The sequence below is a fragment of the Protopterus annectens genome, chromosome 12.part0, assembly GCF_019279795.1.
Source record: "Protopterus annectens isolate FY-2018-M chromosome 12.part0, PAN1.0, whole genome shotgun sequence".
Taxonomy (NCBI): Eukaryota; Metazoa; Chordata; order Ceratodontiformes; family Protopteridae; genus Protopterus; species Protopterus annectens.
In genome coordinates this window covers 826747582-826765357 of record NC_056746.1, presented here as the reverse complement: position 1 = coordinate 826765357, position 17776 = coordinate 826747582, and positions in this window count along the sequence as shown.

Here is a 17776-nt window from a genome sequence, read left to right as displayed (position 1 = left end):
AGCGGATGTTATCCTGGACCTCAAGTGCTACCTAAGAAAGTTGCTACTAAAATTAGATATACAACAATATGAAGAGGAAGAAGATGAAGAAAGCTCGGAAGATAACAACAGACCCCTTACCATGAAGAGCCTGTACACTCCTGCACTCTCCAGCACACTGAGCCTCCTTGCAAGTACCTGCAAAAGGGATATCAGGAAACTCTTTTCTGATAAGCCCTCAGCAAAGTGGCACAACCTGAACAGGAAAGAAAGACAGGCTTGGAAGGAACTGAGTCAGGACAAATACCTATGGATCATGAAGGCTGACAAGGGATCCCGGATAGTAGTGATGGAGCAGGAGAGATATATCCAAACACTTGAAGCATCCCTCATGAATAACCAGTTCTACAAAAAGGTCAGCATCAACCAGGTACAACAAAACTTTAAACAAATTGACAACCTACTATTGGAACTGTATCTCAGGGATGAGATCTCTCTCAAGACGAAAAAGACTTAATGCAGGTCATGACACCCAGCCTTGGAAAATTTTTTGGAATCCCCAAGGTTCACAAGAACCCTGAAAATCCACCTTTCCGCCATGTGGTATTGAAACGAAGGGCAAAAACAGAAAAGATTTCACAATACGTGGACCACATCCTTAACCCCATTGTACAGAACAGCAAATACTACACCAAGGACTCCTGGGCTTTTCTAAATGACATCTCCAAACTAAGGCTGGATGGAGGGGAATATTTACTGGTCACCCTAGATGTAGAAGCAATCTACACAAACATCCCCCACGCCAAAGGACTGATCCTCACCAGACAGTACCTGAACGGGCACTTCAACCTAAGTAGGACTAAGATTAATACTGTATGCAGGTTAACAGAAGCAGTATTAAGAAATAACTTCTTTCAATTCAACGGGAAGATTTAACACCAACAGAAAGCAGTAGTCATGGGGTCCAAAATGACCCTGGCATATGCAAACTTAGTCCTCAGTGCCTGGGAAATGGATAAGGTTGAATCACTGCCCGGGTTCAACAACACCATAATGTACAGGTGTTATATTGATGACATCTTTTTTGTCTGGAAGGGGGACAGACTTTCTCTGAGCAATTTTCTGAAAACCCTTTTCCAGAGTCTGGACTTCCTGACCCTCACAGTAGGACATATCGGAACCACCATTCAGTTCCTGGATATCCACCTCAATATAGACCTGGAAAGTGGACAGTTTGACTCCAACATCTACCGCAAGCCCACTTTCTAGAATAACTATCTAGAGTTCAGCATCCCCATTTCATGAAAAGGAATATTGTAAAAGGACAGGTCATCCGGCTATCCAGACTCATTTTTAGGGGTGAGGTTTTCATCAAGGAAGGTTTTTACCTCAGGAACTTGTTCTTAGAAAGAAAATACCCAGAGTATTTAGTGGACAACCTGTCCCAAGAGATCATACAGCACAGACACTCCAGGTACCCACCAATCCTGGAAAAGGGATTCACAGCAAGGGCACAGAACGGACCGAACAAAATGGACTGGGTGTCAAGTTTCCCCTTTCCAATTTCCACAGATATGTTTGGAATCAGAGGGGTCCTCACCAACAATTGGGACATCTTGGGAGGAGAAAAAGGTCTGAAAAGTTACTTGGGACATCCCCGAACTTCTGTTTCAAATGAACCTCTTCTTTTGGTGGTGCGTTCAAGAGGAATAAAAGCCCATCCCCACAGAGTGAAGTATCGACAGAACCTGGAATTTCTGACTGCAGCAAGTGTGTCGCCTGTGTACACATATGAAAAGACAACAACGTCACCTTCCCGCACTGCAACAGAACTGTCAGTCTACATGACCACTATGACTGCAACACAAAAAATGTAGTCTACTGTGCTTTCTGTGAACATTGTGGGAATTTCTATATCGGCAAAATGAACAGGAAGCTGATTAGCCATATTAAAGAACACACTGCAGCATTACACAAACAGGACAGTATGAATGCCTTGGCTAAACACAGTGCTATTTGCCCAAACTTCACAGGATTCAAATTCACAGCACGGGAAAAAATAATAGAATTTGTAGGGGACATGGACACATTCCCGAAAGTCCAGAAATTAAAATGGCAGATAGAACTGAGAGCTGATGTCTATCCAGGTCTCAACAAGACACTGAACATTAAATGTGCACTTAAATGGAATAGAAATTGAAATGTGATAGGGTTTGAAGAATTGTGCAAGAGGGTTTAAAGAATTGTGCAAGTGGATTTAATGTGTTTATGGATTTACAACTGTGCAAGTGAATATAATATGTTTCCTCTCTCTCTCTCTCTCTCTCTCTCCCTCTGACTTTTGACTCCCCCATACCCCCTACACACATGTTCCCATTCACCAGGCTAGCCCCCGCTGACCCCACCAACTACCCCTCCGGTCTCACTTTTCACAGAGCCATTCAAGGGGTGATACCATCCGAACCAGCCCATGGGTGGTACTATCCGCACTGACAGTCTTCTGGGACACTCTATTATTCATATGCTCCACACTCCTTGTCATGGGCAGCCCCCTAACAGCCCCCCCTCAAGTCCACACCGCATTCCTCCCACTCCCCCATCAGGTGGCATACCCACACATTTCTCTACACACACACTGATACCAAAGCATACTAGGACTCTCTACCTGACTCCTCCACCTTCATCCGTTCCCTTCTTTACTTACCTTTGGATGCAAAGACTCATAAGTTACGTGTTTATATTAGAATCATCACAGCATGACTCTCATCCTTCCTGGTTCCCCCATTTTTTTTCTTTGCTTTTGCACACAATCCCTTTTTGCACACCATACCTTTTTGCACACAATCCCTTTTTTTGCACACAATCCCTTTTTGCACACGATCCCTTTTGGCATGCACATGGCACCACAAGGCTATTACTGTCTGACCAATTTACCTTATGTAACTGCGATTATAATGTTAATGAAAATGCACACAGCACCCTGCTTGTTCACACTTTACTATTGGAAAGGAACTGTTGTTAATTTAAATGGCCTGCTAGAACTAATGTATTTAAAGGAAGTGAAAATGGTTGCTCATACTTATGAAACATGTCTTTCTGAAGAAGTCTTGATAATATATAAGACGAAAGCGCTAAAGTTCTACAAGAGTTGCTGGTGTGATTTACTATTTTTTGAATGCTGTTATTGTCATGAAGTTCATTTCTTAGTTTATATATATGTGTGTGTGTGTGTGTGTGTGTGTGTGTGTGTGTGTGTGTGTGTGTGTGTGTGTGTGTGTGTGTGTGTGTGTGTGTGTGTGTGTGTGTGTGTGTGTATGTATATATATATATATATATATATATATATATATATACATATATATATATATATATATATATATATATATAGATATATAGATATATATATTTATTTATATAGCTATATATGTATGCACATCCTACGTGTACAGATATGCCTAGTTATGTTGGTAAATATGCAGATATCTATAACTATGTGTACATACATATCTATTCTGATATACCTACTACTGTCAATATATATGTAGATATCCATATGTATATGTGCATATGTATCTCTGAATATGTGTAGACATATATTGCTCTGTATATGTATATATCTGGGTGTTTATATGTATGCCTATGTACATATAAATATCCCTTTATATATGTTGATATGTATATGTGTATATATCTATATAGATATCTGGATAATTATATACACATATATTTTCACCGTATGTCCTGAACATGGAGTGTAGCCCTATATCAGCCCCTATAGTCTCAACTTTATAGTGCAAGGGGATGTCAGGTGTCTATAGCAGGTATATTTGTAGACTATTGCTACTGAAATAGGGATTGTCTTCACAGACATGGTGTGTGTGTGTGAGGTCACATCTGCTTTTAACATGTGCGCAATTGGCTACTGACAGACATCCTAAGGACATCATAGTACAGTATCGATGGTAGCATGTAATGCTCCTGTGGACTACAGCAGAGATATTGGCCAATATATGTGGACATTCTGACAGAGGTATACATAGAACCCCTTAGTGCAGGATATGTGAACCAAGCCTGACAATGTGGATGTTAACAGCCATGTAGATGGGTATAATACATAACGACTGTTATACATTTTCCTTCATAGGTTATGCATTCATACACCCCTGTCTGTCCTGACACATAATAACTGCTGGTACAGAGGTGCCATGGCCACATACTACCCGCTAGATATTGACATACATCTGTACAGCATTTCACAGCTCTGTCTGACATACATGACTGTTAAGGGCGGACCCGCAGCAGTACATCTGGCAAGTATCTGGACATGACATCTCACTGGGTAAGTACACTAACCTGCTAGGCATATGACAAAGCACAGTGCAGGCCACAGACAGACTGGCTCAACACTGGCCTACATTTCCTATGGGGGAATGCACATGCACCTGCATATATAGCAGGCTCAACAGGCATATCACAACACAAAGTATGATACATCTATGTGAAAGTGCATAACCACAACCAATGTGAACACAGCGACAGCCACATATGGTAATCTAGCGTAATATTACAGTATATGGACTATCTGTTCAACACCATCCTCATGTGCCACTCACATACTAACCCTACATATACTGGGCCACTACACAGTGTGGTCTGATGCCAGTCTATGGTATGGGAGATGTGTGTGCATGGCCCTACAAACATGTAAGCCGATAGGGTAACATACAGTGGAGCAGCATGTAACATCAGATAGAACAGGACGACGAACAATGACATCTACCACAGTCTGTACACAGGCCAAAGTACATATTAACAATACACACACTGTCGACATTCACCATATGTACTCAGACCTCAGTACTGTACACACAACCACAGAATGTCCAGGTTATGTCATCAAATATAACCCCTACTATACATAACATGTGTAGCAGTCTGATATCTCACTGGCTTATCAGATATGATGTCACTAATTATGGTGTACATCACATATGCACCTCTTACTGCATGACATACGTACAAAGGTTGACAGAGTTGTGGCTGGAGGCACATACACAGGGCCAATATTGACATGTCGCTGTGATAACCTCATGCATTTACTGTTGTAACAGGGTTTGTTGCAACATATGTCTTATGAGGGGTATGAAGTCAGTAACTTTCACGGGTGTCACCATCTACAGACTGCAATCCTCACACTATCTTCTGCAGTTCACAGATAGGTGCTCTGTGAGTAACATATGAAACAAAAGACACCAAACACTGTCCAGTGTGTAGATGACCCTACAGATGGGGTTTCCTCATAAACATAGCACTGACATGGCAGGTATTAAAACATGTAGGATAGCCACATCCACACACACCCTGTTAAACCAACATTACTCCAAATGCAGTATAGCACCACTTACAGTGTGTAGTCAGGTCAGGCACACCCCCCTGCTGTGTGTTGTCCTTTTTCCAGAGTATATGTTAGAGGTAAGTCCCCAATCCATCTGAGATGCTGTTTGCCAAACACCAAATCGAGTTCCTGCTCACAGTGAATGAAAAGGCCCAACACCAACATGGTGTTCCTAGATATTGGAGTATGTTTCCATGCAATTGGCTATGGGAATGTTACCACAGCTGTTCCACATACAATCAGCTAGAGGAGGGCTGCAATTTGTGAAGAGGCCATCAGCTGATCATGAGCATCACTTAAAATACACATGCTGCTGCCCAAGCAAAGCAAGTGTAGGTCTCCACGTACACCAGAGAGGGAGAGAGAGAGGCAGACAGAGGCAAAGAAAAGTCAGGGAGGTGTGGGAGAGTAAAACATAAGCATGTTGGTGTCACACACCTACCAGCACAAGGTATCAAACCCCTGATGACTATGTTGTGCTATCATTTTTCTATGCAGTTATTGGATGTGCCACATAGGTTACATGTTGAAGAGTCCTCAAAATGTATTTGTGATGGTGAGTGACATCTGCAACAGGGATATGGTACCTATACGGTAGGTGTAGTACACATGCCTGTCCACGTGAACAGGTGCCAGTGTCAACACAGCCACACTCTCACAGGGACACACACACATTGACACACTTGGCAGGGCCAGGAATATAACTCATCACTAGTGAAATTGCCACAACACATTACTGTGCAGGTATCACATGCACCACAGGGGTCATACGGAGGTCATATGAGCAAAGGGTATGTGGAGGTGTCTGACATCAGACATCATGCTTCAGTATGCCAATGGGGGTTGTAGTGAGTGTGAATGTGATCATACGCATCATACAACACACACACACACACACACACACACACACATGGTGCCAGTACAGACATGCATGAGTGCATTGCTTCATGGGTGTGTAGTGGTCAACTGTGCCAGACTGCTATACAGGGCTAGATTATGGGTATACCTTGGCATCAGGCCACATGACAATGGTCTGCATTGTGGCTCAGGTGTGTAGTTTCTGGATTTGCCCACACAGGTGGGTATTGTATTCACCATCCAGTCACCTGGGTGACTATTGCATGTGGCCAATACTGTGCATTGCTTTCTATGTATATGTTCCTTAGTCCATAACATGGACAGTGTCTGGGGTGTGCACACCTCCCACATGCATGTACAGTGACATGTGGAACTGTACCTGGGGTGTCTGGCCCATGCTGTGTGCACATATTGTTATCATCAGATGTGTCAGTCTTGGCCTCATGTGGTGGGAACTGTTAATGGACAGCAGGTTTACCCTGCACCTACATTGATAGCATGATACCGGCATTCTCTGGTGTCAGTGGCATCTGTCCATACAGGGCATAAGATTCAGGCATGGTATGTCCTTTGCGGGTCACATTTGATGGCACCACAGGTGTTGCAGGTGTCCAGTGGGGAACATGCACTGTCAGCATGTACGTGCCTATTGGACTGATGGACAGGGTGCCATGCACTCTGTAGCCCACTGAAATCACACCATGGTTACTATCAGTGGGCAATATGCAGGGTACTCCCAACATAGCGACTGTTGCCTAGGTAAGTGTGTGTGTGCGTATAAGACATGGGTTGAGAGTGTTCTCTGGGTAATACAAGGGTTGCTAACTTTGTTCACCTGGTCTTAATGCCACATGTAGGGGTATGGATTTGCAGCCCAGCCTCTCAGCTATTTCACATCTGTTATCCGTGTATGGTGGACATTGTGATATATACTAGGGCCATCATATAAGAAATTTGCAAAACCCACTCTACTTTCAGTCCAGTTGTTACACACTCACAGCCACCACCACACAGGATATGAATTACAAACACAGCCACTTCATGTTTGGGATTAGAACTTCTACCTAACTAGTTTATTACACTATAGCACTATGCAGTTAAAGTATGCACCATGGAGATTACTGGTGTACTCTTTCCCCAAAGGTGTACTTCACAGTGACTGACATCAGCAGGATTGCCAAAGTAGGGCATTTGAATTGTAGTGAGTGTGACTAGCCAAAAATGCATTGCTCCCTACATAGACACACACACAACATTTACAACTGCCATGTGTGGGAATAGAACCCCTACCAGAGTTCTACATCACACTACAGAATGAAGCTGTTATAGGACATACCGCAGGGATTACTGGAGTACTTGTTCCCCAAAGGTGTATTTCACAAGGGAGGACATCAGCAGGATTGCCAAAGTAGGGCATTTGAATTGTAGTGAGTGTAGCTAGGCTAGAATGCATTGCTCCCTACACAGACACACACAACTGCCAAGTGTGGGAATAGAACCCCTATCACAGTATTACATCACACCACACTACAGCAGGAAGATGTTGTAGTATGCACCACAGGGATTACTGGAGTACTCCTTCCCCAAAGGTGTATTTTACAATGAATGACATCAGCAGGATTGCCAAAGTAGGGCATTTAAATTGTAGTGAGTGTGGCTAGCCTAAAAAGCATTGCTCTCTACAGAAACAGAGACACACATAGTTGCCATGTCAGGGATTGGAACCCATATCTAACTAGCTTATCACACTACAGCAGTATGCAGTTACGGGGCACACCACCAAGACTACTGGGCTATATCTTTCCCAAGGGTATATTTCAAAGTGGATGACCTCAGCAGGCTTGTCATAGAAGGGCTATGGGGAGGGCAGTATGTGTGCATGGGCCATAACCTATTCATCTAGAGGTTGACACACCACACGCGGGCACACACAGGGTTATATTCCACAGGTACGTGTATACAACTGCTAGATGACTACTTCCTTGTACAGTCATGTTGCACAGCTAGCACTTGCACCACATAATCTGTAATGCTGACAGATACCGGTGGATAATGTCTACAGTGAGTGACATTTACACCTCTTGTGGTTGTAGCCATTTGGCTGTCTGCTGGGTGGGACGGGCCTCATAATGGATGGCTCCTTGCCACTGTCACTCTCTTCCACACATCTATGTACATCTACTTTTGGCTTATTATAGTGTGTTGTCCTCGGATATGTGGCTGTATTCCTATCCACTGTGTGTGCAAGGCATGACTGGTGCATACTGGGGAGTGTATGCACTAACATGTGCAAATGTCAGATATGTATGGTCCACTGTTGTTTGCAGACATGGGCTTCATTTGTTTAAGTGTGTGAACATGCCCAGTATGACCTTTCAGTATGTTGTTGTCTGATATTACCTTCATTTCTCTAAGGGTGTCAGCATGCCCAGTATGGCCTTCTGTATTGAATGTGTGTGTATCAATTCCAGGTAGTTTGTACCCCAATGCAGACATTTGTGTTGTACACCTACGGATAGCAAACTGTTTCTGCAGGGTATCCCTTGATCATTTGGAATATGGGGACACACTGTGCAAGGGATGTTGTGTACTGTAGGTGATTGTGTCTGTGCTGCTTCAGCTGCATGGTACTGCTGTTAGCAGAGATATTCAGACATGTGTACTGTTATATACTGTGATGTTTTCTGTCCTCATGTACTGTCAGGTGTACATTCTTGCTCACAATGATGTCTTGGGGGACAAGGGTGACCGCAGCTGTGTCCGGTATTGTGGGCAGCCACCTATGTATTCATGGTAAGTTATGCCATTCTGGAGGGGGAGCTCCAGACACATACTGCTGGGTCTGTGTATCCGGTTCAGCACCTTGGTACAGTGCTAGCAGAGGATCCCATACCTGTACACTCATCAATATGACAGCTCGGTCTTTTCTTGCTGTGGCAATGGCTCACAGCTGTACTGATTCACACAGGTTACCCAGAGGCAGAAGCCATGGGTCAGGACATTAACCATATTGTGGTGCACGGGCAGGTGTGTAGCCACCCATTTATGTGTTTGCAGCCAGGGATAGTGTGTGCACACAGCTTGGTTTTGGACCGTGCACATTCCATGCTGCCCATGCTCTCATCCCCCTCTGTTATTCTAACCTCTTCCATACATTATGCATACATTCTCTGATACTTTCCATAAGGGTATCCCCCCATCACAGGTGTGTGTTAGTGTTGGTCCACAATTCATGCAGTGAGATATGGTGGACATGTTACTGTGGTTTGTCCACATGGCCTTGCATATGGCTTATGTGGAGTGTGTTATGTTGTTATTTGTGTGTCCATGACATAACATGCATTGGCATTACGTGTGAGACACAGGCTTTGGCAGAGGCCTGTGGGCCATTAGGTGTTGCTGCGGGCCAGATGTGGCAGACCGTTGCATTCTGTCAGTCTTACAGTCTCAGACCACCATACAGTATATTGCCCTGGGGTGACAGGGTAGGTGTGATAGGTGTTCATGCCAATACCTTCTATCAGTCTTGATCAAGTGGTGTTGATGCTGGCAGGATGCTACCTATAGCTAGGGACACACCTGCATAGGACACCAGCACTGCATGCTAAATTCTTCTGCTATTGCCATATACAGGTGGGATCATATTGTACCCATTTCCACAGCAGGGATATGACCAGAGAGGTATGTGCAGGTGGTGTTTGCTTGAGCTGGGTGCATGTGTGCTATGGACACTACTTGCATCTGACACACAGATATGCATGGGGCATTCCAGTTATGCTGGCATGTGCAGGTACATCAGCTGTTTCCCAATACATCAGTCCTACCTCCTTTGTGATCTGCAAGTGTTCGGGCAGACATCACCAGTATCCCCTACTACAGGACCAGTTAATCTGATGCATACCTATATGTACAATTCCAAAGGTGTCTCAATTTCTCAGTGACACAATATATACTGTATGTCTGAGGTACCTTACCCTGTGTACATCTAGCCCAACAGCCATGCCATGTCAGTCTTTCCGATGGTGACACATATTACCATCATACATTTGTAATGGCTTACTGCTAGCATGTGTTATACTGGTGGGAATTGTCTTTGGCACTGCAATTGTGAGGGCTTGTCCCTCTCATCAGCAGTAGTGGGCAATGGCATACATACTGACCACTCTCACACAATATGAACCACACACCAACCTAACACACACAGGCCTGCATATTGTGCAAATGCTAGAACCTATCCTGCTACCTTGGCCACCTCTGGGCATCTGTGCTCCACTGGTACTATACCTACTCATACATGTTATTACATTTCTACACAGGATTGGGGGGGCACACCTGACTGTTACTACATTTCTACTCTGGATTGGGAGAAGGGGAACACCTGACTGTTTCTACATGTCTACATAGGTGTGTGGGGGGGCACACCTGACTGTTACTACATTTCTACATAGAATTGAGGGGGGGCACAGTTGACTGTTACTACATTTCTACATAGGATGGGGGGACACACCTGACTGTTTCTACATTCTACACATGATTGGGGGGCACACCTGACTGTTTCTACTTGTCTACATAGGAGTGGGGGGGGGCACACCTGACTGTTACTACATTTCTACTCTGGATTGGGAGAAGGGGAACACCTGACTGTTTCTACATGTCTACATAGGTGTGGGGGGGCACACCTGACTGTTACTACATTTCTACATAGAATTGAGGGGGGGCACAGTTGACTGTTACTACATTTCTACATAGGATGGGGGGACACACCTGACTGTTTCTACATTCTACACATGATTGGGGGGCACACCTGACTGTTTCTACTTGTCTACATAGGAGTGGGGGGGGCACACCTGACTGTTACTACATTTCTTCACAGGATTGGGGGGAACACCTGGTTGTTTCTACATTTCTACACAGGATGGGGGGGGGCACACCTGACTGCTATTACATTTCTACGTAGGATGGGGGGGGCACACCTGACACTTGTACAAATTTGCTATGATTGTACTGGTATATCAGGTACTCCATTTAATTTGGTATTCTAACCTATCATGCTGACTAGAGGCATATCAGTATACTACAGGTCTTAACTTTGATTGACCTACATATTAGTTTCTGACTTCCTACCCTTCAGAACTAACATCCCACTGCCTAACCTGCTGTAGTCTGTCTGTGTAGGCCTAGGGGGAGTTACCCATAGGTCATAGCACAGCATCTGTTTGTCTACACCTGTCCTGCTGGCTGAGACTGTTGTAGGGTATGTGATCCTCCCTGACTGGCATGTGTGAGTCATATGGACACACATGTGGCCCAGCACATTTCCTGCAGTGGGTTTTGTTGCCCTGTGTAGCACTGGCTACTATGGTGACACCGGTATTTGTTACAGATCTCGTGGTGCCACTGTAGGTGTCACCTATCTGCTGGCATACCAGCATACCATTCAGCCACCCAATTCCCTTGCATGCTCACATCCATACCATAGATACATGTGACAACACATTCTACTCCATTCGGCAATTGGTACATTGAGTGACTTACCTTATGAGTGTCCTAGTATTGAGAGTGGTGCTGCAGGGCTGCCTATGTCGGATGCACATAGTACACTCCCTACACATGGTTGAGCACAGGTAGTGTCATGTTTGGCATCCCTTTTACTGTATGTGTGAGTCAGAGAGAGAGGTGTTATTCCCCATTTCCCTCCTGTGTCAGTATATGTACTATGCCAGGTCATACTGGGCACAACTACTTCTGCCTACTGGGGCAGGCTCATGTTGTCCCTCCTCTGAGTCACTCTGTGCCTGTGCAGGCCTTGGCAATGGTGGGGGACTGTGTGGGCCTGCCCTGTGCTGTTCCTGCTGCAGCTGTTTCCACAGGTTCATATTGTGTAGCATATCACATACGATGACAATTTGGGTACATGTAGCTGGTGAGTACTGCAAGGCTCCACTGGATGTGTCCAGGCACTGGAACCATGACTTGAGCATCCAAAACAAATGCTCTATTATAATTCTGGTCTGTGCATATGCCTTATTATGGAGTTCTTGTTTGTGTGTGTGCATTTCTGATGGATGTCATCAGCCACGTCTCCAGTGCATATCCATCATCCTCCACTAGGTGACCGTAAGGGATGTCCCCATTGGCAAATCTGTGGTACAGCTGCATCAGATGTCAGATGTGGGAATCGTGATACCTTCCAGGGAAGCCATCACACACATTCATTATTATCCCCTGGGCATCACACACGACCTGGCAGTTGATTGAGGGGAAGTCCTTGCGGTTGATGTAGACCCTACCCCGCTCACCGGGTGGTGCTTTGATGCATATGTTCATGCAGTCTATAGCACCCACTACCTCAGGGTATTATGCTATTTGGTGGAACAGTTGCATATTGCTGGCCAACGCCTCTCACCGGCATGTTCTGACATGGCATCCAGGAACTGGTGAAGTACCCTGGATGCTGATGCCTGTGAGATCCCCATCATATCCGCAGTTGGCCTTTGGAAGGTATCTGTAGCTAATATTCTTTGGCCAACACATACCTTGGTATCCACTGGGATGGGTTCCCCTCTGTTAGTTCTGTGTGTCAGGCATGGCCAGCACAGCTCAACAATTTGCTGTAGGAGGTCCCTTTCCACCCTATAGCGCTCCACTATCTCCAGCTCATGTAGCCCCTGGTAGGTTACCCTGGGTTTATACACTCTTCTCCATCTCCTTACTGTGGGTTGGTCGACAGTATTCACATCCTCACCACCCTCAGCCTCTTCCACAAGTTGTTGTATGATAGCTATTGCAGCCCTATCATTTTGTTGTATTGTCTGTTAAAACTTCCCCACTTGTATACACCAGTGGTATAGAGTATGGGAAAAAACAGAGGAGAAGGTGTTTGCATAGTTTATAGTAGTGTTCTGGGCTGGGTTGGTCTGCTGCCTGTGTAATTGGCTGATTCTGATACATTTCACCTGCCAGCTATGCTAGTTCTCCTAGATTACCTTCCTACTGCTGTTTTCCTTTCCCATTGCCTTCCTGTTTAAGCCCAGGAGCGTGCCGTGCAGAGTGCCCAAATGTTCACAGTGCTGCTATTTCCTGGTTTACTTTTTTTTTCCTTTCAGACCTGGTGCGTGGCGCGCACACTCACTTAGGCAATGTAAAGAGTGCTAGGCAGACTCAGACACACCCCCTTGCTTTGCTGTGCTAAGCTAGGAGCAAACCTGAGCCACAGGGCTCCAATCCACTATACCTGACACACACCCCTATGATGTTAGTTAACTCCTAGGCTTGCACCAAGCTATTCCTGATCTTACACTGTTGGGAGCTGACTAGCATGCTGGGGAAATCTGTGATTCACTATTATTCCCCTCATTTGCATAGGATTGCCTGCTAATGCATAGTTACATATCTAACACTGAGCCTCCCCCCTTAGCAACCGCTATTCACTGGCCATGTTATCTTCTGCCTGCCATTGACTATAATAGCAGAATAGTGATTTTAGTTAGAATGCTTATTTTAGGTTTAGTATCTTATTTTCCCCCCGATCCCATTTGCGCGCCACTGCCCTACGCTTAAACAGCCAAGATCGGCTAAAAAAAAATAAAAGTTGATATTTTTTATTTTTTCAATTGTTTTCAGTGCCAGTGTCCTTATACTTGGCCATTGGCATCCTTCCTAGATGATATGCACTCTTTATTTGGAGCTGTCATGGCTCTGTTTTGGAATTTGCAGAAATGTACTCCGTTACTGGCAGAGTATATTTCTGCAGATTACACTAGCCCTGCACATCTGGTTTCCAGCTTCCTGGATCGCAAATTTACCTCATTTGCATAGATTTCTCCTGCAAATGGGGTAATTTGCATACAGGGGCTGAGTCCATGCAGGATTAGTGCAGGAGCGTTTGTGCAGGTCCCTACAGGCTATTCCTGGATCACATGGCAGACATATTGCCTGCTGGAGCTCCTGCACTAATCCTGCATGCAGTGCAAGGCTTGCAGAATCAAGGGGATAGTCTGTCTTTTAAAAAATAAAAAGCACCTACACGCTAATTATTCACAACAACAATGCCGATGAGGCAGAATTTGCTAAACAAAACAAAACAATTCAGTCTCACATTGAAAGCAAACTTTGGATTAACAGTAATCTTCTCTGCCCTTGAAACTCTCATTCATTGAAATGGCATTGAAACACAAATTCAAAGAAAATGCATCTGGCCAGTGGCAGATAAATTTTACCTTGCACACAGTTTTAGGACCATGCATACTTGCATGTGTTTTTTATTACACCTTCCTGGCTGTATTAAATTATATTCCTTGTGTAATACTGTACCAATTGTTAGAGTGTTTTAAATTTGTAGTTTTGAACATTTTTCCAGAAAGCAATGAACACAACATATGACCCAATAATACCAAAACTGCCCACTTCAGAGCATTTGAACCATAAATGGCCACTCAAACATCTGTCATTGCAATTCCCTAATATCAGTTAATATGCACAATCTCCGTAGAAGTAAAAGCAATCAGTATAATTCCACATTAAAGAGATCTGTAACAAATGAAGAGGTTGCTGCTAGCAAACAACATTAAATTTCAGTGTTTCATGTACAAATTGAGTGCCTGCTGCCCTTAAAGAATATAGTTCCAATGTTACAGTAAAAGAAAAAAAAATTGGCATGCTGGTAATATTGCAATAGTGAAAAGTAACAGGATTATAGTTACTAGGCATCTCATCCAAAGGAGGACACACTCAGGACTGTAGCACTCCCACTTTTCTGCAGTGAAAACAGGCAAGAGTGTCTCATATTTAAATTCATATTCCACAAGTAAGAGGCTGGAGTAAGCAAGGGGTCTCGTATTTAAATTCTACCTATGGAATATAGAAAGAAGTAAGCAAGAAGTGTGTTGACATATACGCAGGGATGCACAGGCACAAAAATATCAGGCTCTGGTGTACTTAAAGCTTTTTGATTCATGTTTTAAATGCAGAAAGCTTTAAAAAGGCAAAAAAATTATCTTTTTTAATGAAAATCCAATTCAGAAGGCTGCTCCCTCTTACTGTTTGCACCAGGGGCAGACCACCCCTTCCACCCCTGCATTAGTACACCTTTGCTGTTATGCACGAATGACATCCACAAGTGTTATCATTTGTGCAATTACAATGGCAGAATCCTCACCCAGTCCTTTTATCTCATGCAAATTGCAACACAATCATTTGATGTAATGACTTCTCATAAGCAGAGTCTCACAGTTCTGTTATAGACTTCTATTGTGGTGCATGTGTTTCATACACACCATTATCTGGTGGAATTACATAGCTTGCTGTTCAATGTTAGCAAAGGACAACATTCTGTAAATATCCTGACATTACACGAACAGCAATAAATGAAGTTATTTCTCTCAGTTTGTACTTCTGAACCAGAAAGATAAAGTAATATTGTGTCAGTGAAACATTTGTTCTGCAAATGTTTGCTGTGAGTGCTCTTGTTTCACATGTATTCAGTAATGACTTGTACAGCATATCTACACAGATATGGTGTGTTTCATTTGGGATGATGTTAGTGTACAAAACAAAAGGAACAGCTTTCTTTTTCTGAGAAACATTGATACTGCACTGCTCACAGTTGTGTGAACATCAACAAAGTTAACTGCTTGTCATAATTCTGACAAAAGAATATTGTAAAATCCTTAAAAGTCCTTTCTAACTTAACACATTAGTTTAATTTGTGACAGATCCATTGCTATGTCATGTGGTAGATACAGTCAATACACAGCTCTAAAGTGTGTAGTATGATAAGCAGGGAGTTGAATCTGGTAACATCTGTCTGTCAGATACCTGTGGCAAAAAAAGTATTTATGACACAGTCAGTTTTAAGGCATCACCTTCCATGGCAGGAGATCCATACCTATTACAATAGGGAAGTGTTGTGCATACCTTTCAACCTCTTAGTGCAAGAAATCTGGACAAAGCTTAAAATTGTGGGGGGACAAAAGCTCAAAAACAGGGACAGATTTCAAATATTTCTCTTACAAACATAAACTTGCTAGAATAACAGATTGTGAATTAACGTGCATTTTCCAAATGATATGAAGTCTGCAACTCAAATGAATGTCATTATTTAGTGACTACAGTCCTCAGTGATTTGCCAGAAAACCACAAATTGTATAAGGAACAGACTAAAAACATGAAGCAAAAATCTGGACATTCTGTGAAAATCTGTACAGTTGAGAGGTAAAGTCCTTCAAGTTTGTTTGTCATGACAGACACAATATGCATATTTCTGTGACATCACAGGTTGATACGCATCTTTCTGATATCTATCTTGCCATGTGTTCAAGTCTGGCAAGAGACAAATTGCCATATCTTCCTGCACACACTTATGTATTACTGTAGTTGTTTTTGTTTTACTGTACAGATTTATAGAAAATGGAGTACTTATATAATATGTCTTCCTTTATGGCATGAAGCCAGATCATCATAAAGTGTGACTTGGCCTGTGTTAGGGCAATGTTTGTGTGTTTGTGCTGTGTACATGATGTTATGGTAGTGTTCGCTGTAATGTCTTATAAGCGTGCCTAATATAATCATGTAGTAGATGTGCTCCATTTATAAACGGAGACCTTAAATTACTGCAGTGTCATCAGATCTGTATTGCCATTTGTCACTTATGTATTAAGTACTATTATATTACTGTTTATGGTGTACATGAATATAAATCATTTGCTTGTCTAATACATGTGACTAAGTAATATAGCCATGTGTCGATGGTTGTCCAATGACAACAAATGCCAACATGTCCCTTTTGGCTTTGTATGACACAGCAGCTGTACTGCAATTGCCTTGTTTATACAGGATGAAATGAAGGCTACTGCAGTTATGACACATACATTCCCTGCATTTACATGTCATGCTCATTAACCGTAGTTTATGCAAATAGCCCCTAATGTATCCACTGTTCTTGCTGTTATCTCAGCTCACCATGTTATGAATGTTAATATCACATTTACTTCCCTTTCTTACAATGTCGCCTTGTGTCTCTCTTACATCCATTGTTACCATATCTGTTTTTTATTTATATTTATGGTTAAAGAATAGGAAACACGATTATTTATTATTAACATCAATATGGACATCTTTCTGTTGCAAATGTTTGTTTGTGAAGTCATCACATTTGAATTTACTAACATTGTCTCCATTTACCCACCCCTCATACTTATCTCTGTACTATTAACATTGTATTCTGTGTACATTCTCCCAATTTAACATCCCCTGCTTCTAAATTCTTATAATCCACTTGCCCTTACTTCCTATAAGCTGTCTGCCCGTGCTCACATAATATGTTTGCCTACAGTCAAGGAGTTTGATTTACTGTTTTATGGTGCCAACACTATTGCTGATCACAATACAAGGCTTGGAAGTGTGTAAGTGAGATGAGCAGCATACATATTCAATGAGTGCTGCTACTTATCTCGCTAACGTGCTGTAATCATGTAGGCTTTGCGCAATGTTCATTTTTTTAAAGAAACTTGGAAAATCCATCAGTATAGTGGCACATACTGAAAT